The following is an 8585-nucleotide window of genomic DNA, read 5'->3' as shown; positions in this document are numbered from 1 at the left end:
AATATGAAATAAAGGCACGGTTGACAACAAATACAAACAAAACAAGAAGAGTTATTTGTTTGGTTATTCTGTGAAGTGCTGTACGACGAAATTGTTGAAGGCATTCTTTGACCCGGTTGCTGCTTTCTCCTGCAATCTGGTGAACGATACTTTGTTTCGTACACAGTCTCCTTCGATTTGACTCATCCACGTTTTCCGTTGCCCCCCAGGAGCGGGTCTAGTATGGACGTATTGATCGGGCGGGTCCCAATCGAAGGCACTGCGGGCTAATCTTCCTGGTTCCATTCTCTGGATGTGTCCATACCATTTTGTCCGTTTGAGAATGATCATCGTGGATAGTTGGGGCATTCGTAATCTTGACATAATTTCTTCGTTCGTTGCTTTCTCCAGATATGACACACGTAGAATTCTCCGAAGACAACCACAGTGGAAACTCTCAAGTTTTCTCTCCATTAATTTCGAAAGAGTCCAAGTCTCTGAGCTGTAAAGCACGGCTGATAAAACGAGTGCTTTGTACAAATTGCACTTGAGGTGCACGCTGAGCTGCTTGCTCGTCCAGAGATTTTGGAAGTTAGCAAACCGTTGTCTACCTTCTGCAAGTTTGCAATTGACTTCCTGCAGGTCTCCATGCTTGAGGCTGACATATGATCCGAGATACTTGAACGCTTCTATGTTTTCAAACTCGTTTCTGAGAACATCTTGTACTTTGCAGGAAAACACGCGTGTGGCAACTGCTTTAGGTTTGCCACAGTATCCCGATTGGTGAACTTTTCGGCCATTGACTGTTTTGAACTTTCTTTCACACTTGTCACAGGTAAGGCTCGCCTCTAGTTGCTCGAACTTTGACTTGTCGACGACATTCTTTGACAAACCGGCTTTGCAGAATCTTGTTTGGTGCACTTTGCGTCCGAGAACTGTACTGAATTGCCGCTGACAATTCTGACATCTTAAAGACTCTTGGTCAGCCACCACTGACCGACTCTCATTTTCTAGCGACTCTGAATCTGCTACCGCAGATTGTTGTTGTGAAGCTACCAACGCTGGCTTAGCCACCGCTAAGCTTTTCAATCTTAGCTTCCGGCCATCTTGTGTTTCGAACCAGCCCGCTTTCTTTTTCGTTCCCAGCAGCACCTCCGTGCTGATGGTTAGTCGTGACTGGCTAGATGTCTCTGCCAGGAGTCCTAGTTTGCCTTTATGTGTTCCAGTGAGTATCTCCACGTTCTGCTGGATATTAGGCACTGCAACAACATTTGGGCTGTCGCATTTTACGCCCATATTCTTTGTTTTGGCCACATTAATCTTCAGACCAGCGGCTTCCGCAAGGGCCTCGATTCGATGTAGGTTTTCTTGCACCTCACTGTCTGAGACCCCCACGAGAGCAACATCATCAGCAAAATCTAAGTCAGCCACCAATCTCCCAATGTCTAATCCTCCATGCACCGAGTTACTACTACTACTACTACTACTACTACTACTACTACTACTACTACTACTACTACTACTACTACTACTACTACTACTACTACTACTATTACTACTACTACTACTTCTACTACTACTACTACTACTACTACTACTACTACTACTACTACTACTACTACTACTACTGCTACTACTACTACTACTACTACTACAACTACTACTACTACTACTTTTCTGTTTCAACACTTAAATTCCATGAAGAAATAAAGGAAAAATGACCATAAGTACAAACAAATTAATAGAATGCATATAAGTTCGAGCTTATTTGCGTTTATTTAATCCAAAAATGCTGTTCGACAAAACTGTTGAAGCGGGATTTAGACTCTCTTTTCGCTTTCTGTCGTAAGGTGATGTAGCTCATGTTGTTCCTGGAGCAATCTTCTTCAAGTTGGTCCAGCCACGTCTTGCGTTGACCCCCTGGAGCTCGTTTAGCATAACGATATTTTTGTGTCGGCTCGCAGGTGAGGGCTCGGAGCGCTAGACGATCTTAATTCATCCTCAGGACATGGCCAAATCATTTCAACCGTTTAATAATGATCATTGCAGAAAGTGTCGACATACGTGATCTAGCCAGTACTTCTTCGTTTGTCACCCTCTCCAGATATGAAAACCAAAGTATCCTTCACAGACAACTGGTATGAAAGCTCTCAAGTTTCTGTTGCATTGATTTATTCATGGTCCACGTTTCAGAGCTATATAAGACCACTGATAGCACGAGAGCTCTGTAAGACTTGTATTTGAGAGGAATACTAAGTTGTTTGCTCTTCCAAAGCTTCTGAAAGCTCGCAAATCGCTGTCTCCCTTCCGCCAGCTTGACACTGATTTCCTTTAGGCCACCATGTTGCAAGCTCGCGAAAAACCGAGTTACTTGAAAGCGTCTACATTTTTGAACTCCACTCCATCTCGATCGTGGACAATGCAGGAGAAAATGCGAGATCATCCCGCTTTTTCTCTGCCGCAGTATCGTGACTCGTGAATTCGTCGGCCTTTCACAGTCGCGAATTTCCGAGTGCACTTCTGACAAGTGAGGCTTTTCTCTAGCCCAACAAACTTCCTGCTCCTCCAGCTCCTACTACTACTCCTACTACCTCCTACTACTACTAATACTACTACTACTACTACTACTACTACTACTACTACTACTACTACTACTACTACTACTACTACTACTACTACTACTACTACTACTACTACTACTACTACTACTACTACTACTGTTTCAACACTTTAATTCCAAATATGAAATAAAGGCACGGTTGGCAACAAATACAAACAAAACAAGAAGAATTATTTGTTTGGTTATTCTGTGAAGTGCTGTACGACGAAATTGTTGAAGGCGTTCTTTGACCCGGTTGCTGCTTTCTCCTGCAATCTGGTGAACGATACTTTGTTTCGTACACAGTCTCCTTCGATTTGACTCATCCACGTTTTCCGTTGCCCCCAGGAGCGCGTCTAGCATGGACGTATTGATCGGGCGGGTCCCAATCGAAGGCACTGCGGGCTAATCTTCCTGGTTCCATTCTCTGGATGTGTCCGTACCATTTTATCCGTTTGAGCATGATCATCGTGGATAGTTGGGGCATTCGTGATCTTGACATAATTTCTTCGTTCGTTGCTTTCTCCAGATATGACACACGTAGAATTCTCCGAAGACAACCACAGTGGAAACTCTCAAGTTTTCTCTCCATTAATTTCGAAAGAGTCCAAGTCTCTGAGCTGTACAGCACGGCTGATAAAACGAGTGCTTTGTACAAGTTGCACTTGAGGTGCACGCTGAGCTGCTTGCTCTTCCAGAGATTTTGGAAGTTAGCAAACCGTTGTCTACCTTCTGCAAGTTTGCAATTGACTTCCTGCAGGTCTCCATGCTTGAGGCTGACATACGAGCCGAGATACTTGAACGCTTCTATGTTTTCAAACTCGTTTCCGAGAACATCTTGTACTTTGCAGGAAAACACGCGTGTGGCAACTGCTTTAGGTTTGCCACAGTATCTCGATTGGTGAACTTTTCGGCCATTGACTGTTTTGAACTTTCTTTCACACTTGTCACAGGTAAGGCTCGCCTCTAGTTGCTCGAACTTTGACTTGTCGACGACATTCTTTGACAAACCGGCTTTGCAGAATCTTGTTTGGTGCACTTTGCGTCCGGTAACTGCACTGAATTGCCGCTGACATTTCTGACATCTTAAAGACTCTTGGTCAGCCACCAGTGACCGAGTCTCATTTTCTAGCGACTCTGAATCTGCTACTGCAGATTGTTGTTGTGAAGCTACCAACGCTGGCTTAGCCACCGCTAAGCTTTTCAATCTTAGCTTCCGGCCATCTTGTGTTTCGAACCAGCCCGCTTTCTTTTTCGTTCCCAGCAGCACCTCCTGGCTGATGGTTAGTCGTGACTGGCTAGATGTCTCTGCCAGGAGTCCTAGTTTGCCTTTATGTGTTCCAGTGAGTATCTCCACGTTCTGTTGGATACTAGGCACTGCAACAACATTTGGGCTGTCGCATTTTACGCCCATATTCTTTGTTTTGGCCACATTAATCTTCAGACCAGCGGCTTCCGCAAGGGCCTCAATTCGATGTAGGTTTTCTTGAACCTCACTGTCTGAGACCCCCACGAGAGCAACATCATCAGCAAAATCTAAGTCAGCCACCAATCTCCCAATGTCTAATCCTCCATGCACCGAGTTAGCCAAAATGTAGTTGATGACAAGGCCGAATAGGATTGAGGACCACACATCACCCTGCCTAACGCCCGTTCTGACATCAAATAAGCGTCCTTTCTCACCTTCGGCTTTGACTCGACATTTGAATCCATCATAGCTGTTTCTTATGATGTTCATCACTTTTTGCGGAAGACCATAGTTTTTAGTTATCTGGTACATCTGCTCACGATCGACAGAATCGAATGCCGCTCGAAAGTCTATGAAACAAAAGCTAATATCCAATTGAAACGCCATTGATTTCTCTATTATTTGACGCAGGGCAAAGAGTTGATCGGCGCATCCTCTGCTTTTACTGAAGCCGCACTGCTCTTCCCTTAAGACGCGATCCACTGAATCTTTGCATCGATTTAGAATAACGGAAGCGAACACTTTGCCTGGTACTGACAATAGAGAGATCCCTCGGTGGTTCGAACACTCTGACCTCTTTCCTTTACTCTTGTATAATGGGACAATTTCTGCTACCTTCCAGTCATCAGGCAGAACTTCCGTCGACCAACACTTATCTATGATGTCCCAGAGCCACTCGACAATACCCTTGTGTGCTTTCAACATCTCACAGGAAATGTTATCGGGTCCACTTGCCTTGCCATTCTTCAACCTGCGGACAGCTTCAAGCACTTCTTCAAATCGAATTGGGCTCAGGTCAATCGACAAGCTTTCAGCTGCTTCTTCGGGATCCAATCTCGTACTGCAACTGGATGTTGAGGGATTCAGGAGTTGAGTAAAATGTTCCGTCCAGCGTTCAAGTCGTTCCTCTTTCGTCCGTAAGTTGACGCCAGTGCTTGAAACTAATTTGGTCAACTGGGGACCAACTAATTTGGTCAACTTGAAACTAATTTGGTCAACTGGGGCAAATCTGCTGTGATGCCCCAAAAACCTCTTTCAAGTTGCCTCTGTCCGCAAAGCTCTGCACTTCTTGGCCTTTGCGTTCAAGCCATGCCCGTTTGTCTGCACGTAGAGCTTTTCTGACTTCCTTACAACAGTTTGTGAACTCTAACAACGCCACCGCGCTGCTGTGTTTCTTACTACTACTACTACTACTACTACTACTACTACTACTACTACTACTACTACTACTACTACTACTACTACTACTACTACTACTACTACTACTACTACTACTACTACTAATACTACTACTACTACTACTACTACTACTGTTTGAACACTTAAGATCCATAAAGAAATAAAGGAACAATGGCAATAAGTACAAACAGGTTAATAGAATGCATATAAGTTTGAGCTTATTTGCGTTTAATTAATCCAGGAAGTGCTGTTCGACCAAACTGTTGAAGCGGGATTTAGACTCTTTTTTCGCTTTCTGTCGTAAGGTGATGTAGCTCATGTTGTTCCTTGAGCAATCTTCTTCAAGTTGGTCCAGCCACGTCTTGCGTTGACCCCTGGAGCTCGTTTAGCATAACGATATTTTTCTCTCGGCTCCCAGGTGAAGGCTCGAAGCGCTAGACGATCGTCGTTCATCCTCAGGACATGGCCAAACCATTTCACCGTTCAATCATGATCATTGCAGAAAGTGTCGACATACGTAATCTAGCCAGTACTTCTTCATTTGTCACCTTCTCCATATATGAAAAACATAGTATCTTTCGCAGACAACTGGTGTGAAAGCTCTCAAGTTTCCGCTGCTTTGATTTATTCATGGTTCATGTTTCAGAGCTATATAAGACCACTGATAAAACAAGAGCTCTGTATAACTTGCATTTGAGGGGAATACTAAGTTGTTTGCTCTTCCAAAGCTTCTCAAAGCTCCCAAATCGCTGTCTCGCTTCCGCCAGCTTGACACTGATTTCATTTAGGTCACCATGTTGCAAGTTCACGAAAACTACTACTACTACTACTACTACTACGACTACTACTACTACTACTACTACTAATACTACTACTACCTACTACTACTACTACTACTACTACTACTACTACTACTACTACTACTACTACTACTACTACTATTACTACAACTACTACTACTACTACTACTACTACTACTACTACTACTACTACTGCTGCTGCTGCCACTACTACTACTGTTTCAACACTTTAATTCCAAATATGAAATAAAGGCACGGTTGGCAACAAATACAAACAAAACAAGAAGAGTTATTTGTTTGGTTATTCTGTGAAGTGCTGTACGACGAAATTGTTGAAGGCTTTCTTTGACCCGGTTGCTGCTTTCTCCTGCAATCTGGTGAACGATACTTTGTTTCGTACACAGTCTCCTTCGATTTGACTCATCCACGTTTTCCGTTGCCCCCCAGGAGCGCGTCTAGCATGGACGTATTGATCGGGCGGGTCCCAATCGAAGGCACTGCGGGCTAATCTTCCTGGTTCCATTCTCTGGATTTGTCCGTACCATTTTATCCGTTTGAGCATGATCATCGTGGATAGTTGGGGCATTCGTGATCTTGACATAATTTCTTCGTTCGTTGCTTTCTCCAGATATGACACACGTAGAATTCTCCGAAGACAACCACAGTGGAAACTCTCAAGTTTTCTCTCCATTAATTTCGAAAGAGTCCAAGTCTCTGAGCTGTACAGCACGGCTGATAAAACGAGTGCTTTGTACAAATTGCACTTGAGGTGCACGCTGAGCTGCTTGCTCTTCCAGAGATTTTGGAAGTTAGCAAACCGTTGTCTACCTTCTGCAAGTTTGCAACTACTACTACTACTACTACTACTACTACTACTACTACTACTACTACTACTACTACTACTACTATTACTACAACTACTACTACTACTACTACTACTACTACTGCTGCTGCTGCCACTACTACTACTACTACTACTACTACTACTACTACTTTTACTACTACTACTACTACTACTACTACTACTACTACTACTTCTACTACTACTACTACTACTACTACTAAAACTACTACTACTACTACTACTACTACTACTACTACTACTACTACTACTATTACTACTACTACTTCTGTTTCAACACTTAAATTCCATGAAGAAATAAAGGAAAAATGACCATAAGTACAAACAAGTTAATAGAATGCATATAAGTTTGAGCTTATTTGCGTTTATTTAATCCAGGAAATGCTGTTCGACAAAACTGTTGAAGCGGGATTTAGACTCTCTTTTCGCTTTCTGTCGTAAGGTGATGTAGCTCATGTTGTTCCTGGAGCAATCTTCTTCAAGTTGGTCCAGCCACGTCTTGCGTTGACCCCCTGGAGCTCGTTTAGCATAACGATATTTTTCTGTCGGCTCACAAGTGAGGACTCGGAGCGCTAGACGATCTTCATTCATCCTCAGGACATGGCCAAATCATTTCAACCGTTTAATAATGATCATTGCAGAAAGTGTCGACATACGTGATCTAGCAAGTACTTCTTCGTTTGTCACCCTCTCCAGATATGAAAACCAAAGTATCCTTCACAGACAACTGGTATGAAAACTCTCAAGTTTCTGTTGCGTTGATTTATTCATGGTCCACGTTTCAGAGCTATATAAGACCACTGATAGCACGAGAGCTCTGTAAGACTTGTATTTGAGAGGAATACTAAGTTGTTTGCTCTTCCAAAGCTTCTGAAAGCTCGCAAATAACTGTGTCCCTTCTGCCAGCTTGGCACTGATTTCCTGTAAGCCACCATGTTGCAAGCTTGCGAAAGAACCGAGTTACTTGAAAGCGTCTACATTTTTGAACTCCAATCCATCTCGATCGTGGACAATGCAGGAGAAAATGCGAGATCTTCCCGCTTTTTCTCTGCCGCAGTATCGTGACTCGTGAATTCGTCGGCCTTTCACAGTCGCGAAATTCCGAGTGCACTTCTGACAAGTGAGGCTTTTCTCTAGCCCAACAAACTTCCTGCTCCTCCAGCTCCTACTACTACTCCTACTACCTCCTACTACTACTAATAGTATTACTACTACTACTACTACTACTACTACTACTACTACTGCTACTACTACTGTTTCAACACTTTAATTCCAAATATGAAATAAAGGCACGGTTGGCAACAAATACAAACAAAACAAGAAGAGTTATTTGTTTGGTTATTCTGTGAAGTGCTGTACGACGAAATTGTTGAAGGCATTCTTTGACCCGGTTGCTGCTTTCTCCTGCAATCTGGTGAACGATACTTTGTTTCGTACACAGTCTCCTTCGATTTGACTCATCCACGTTTTCCGTTGCCCCCAGGAGCGCGTCTAGCATGGACGTATTGATCGGGCGGGTCCCAATCGAAGGCACTGCGGGCTAATCTTCCTGGTTCCATTCTCTGGATGTGTCCGTACCATTTTATCCGTTTGAGCATGATCATCGTGGATAGTTGGGGCATTCGTGATCTTGACATAATTTCTTCGTTCGGTGCTTTCTCCAGATATGACACACGTAGAATTCTCCGAAGACAACCA

This window comes from Convolutriloba macropyga, chromosome 7, assembly GCF_964194025.1.
Source record: "Convolutriloba macropyga chromosome 7, txConMacr16.3, whole genome shotgun sequence".
NCBI lineage: Eukaryota > Metazoa > Xenacoelomorpha > Acoela > Convolutidae > Convolutriloba > Convolutriloba macropyga.
This window is presented reverse-complemented; position numbering follows the sequence as displayed.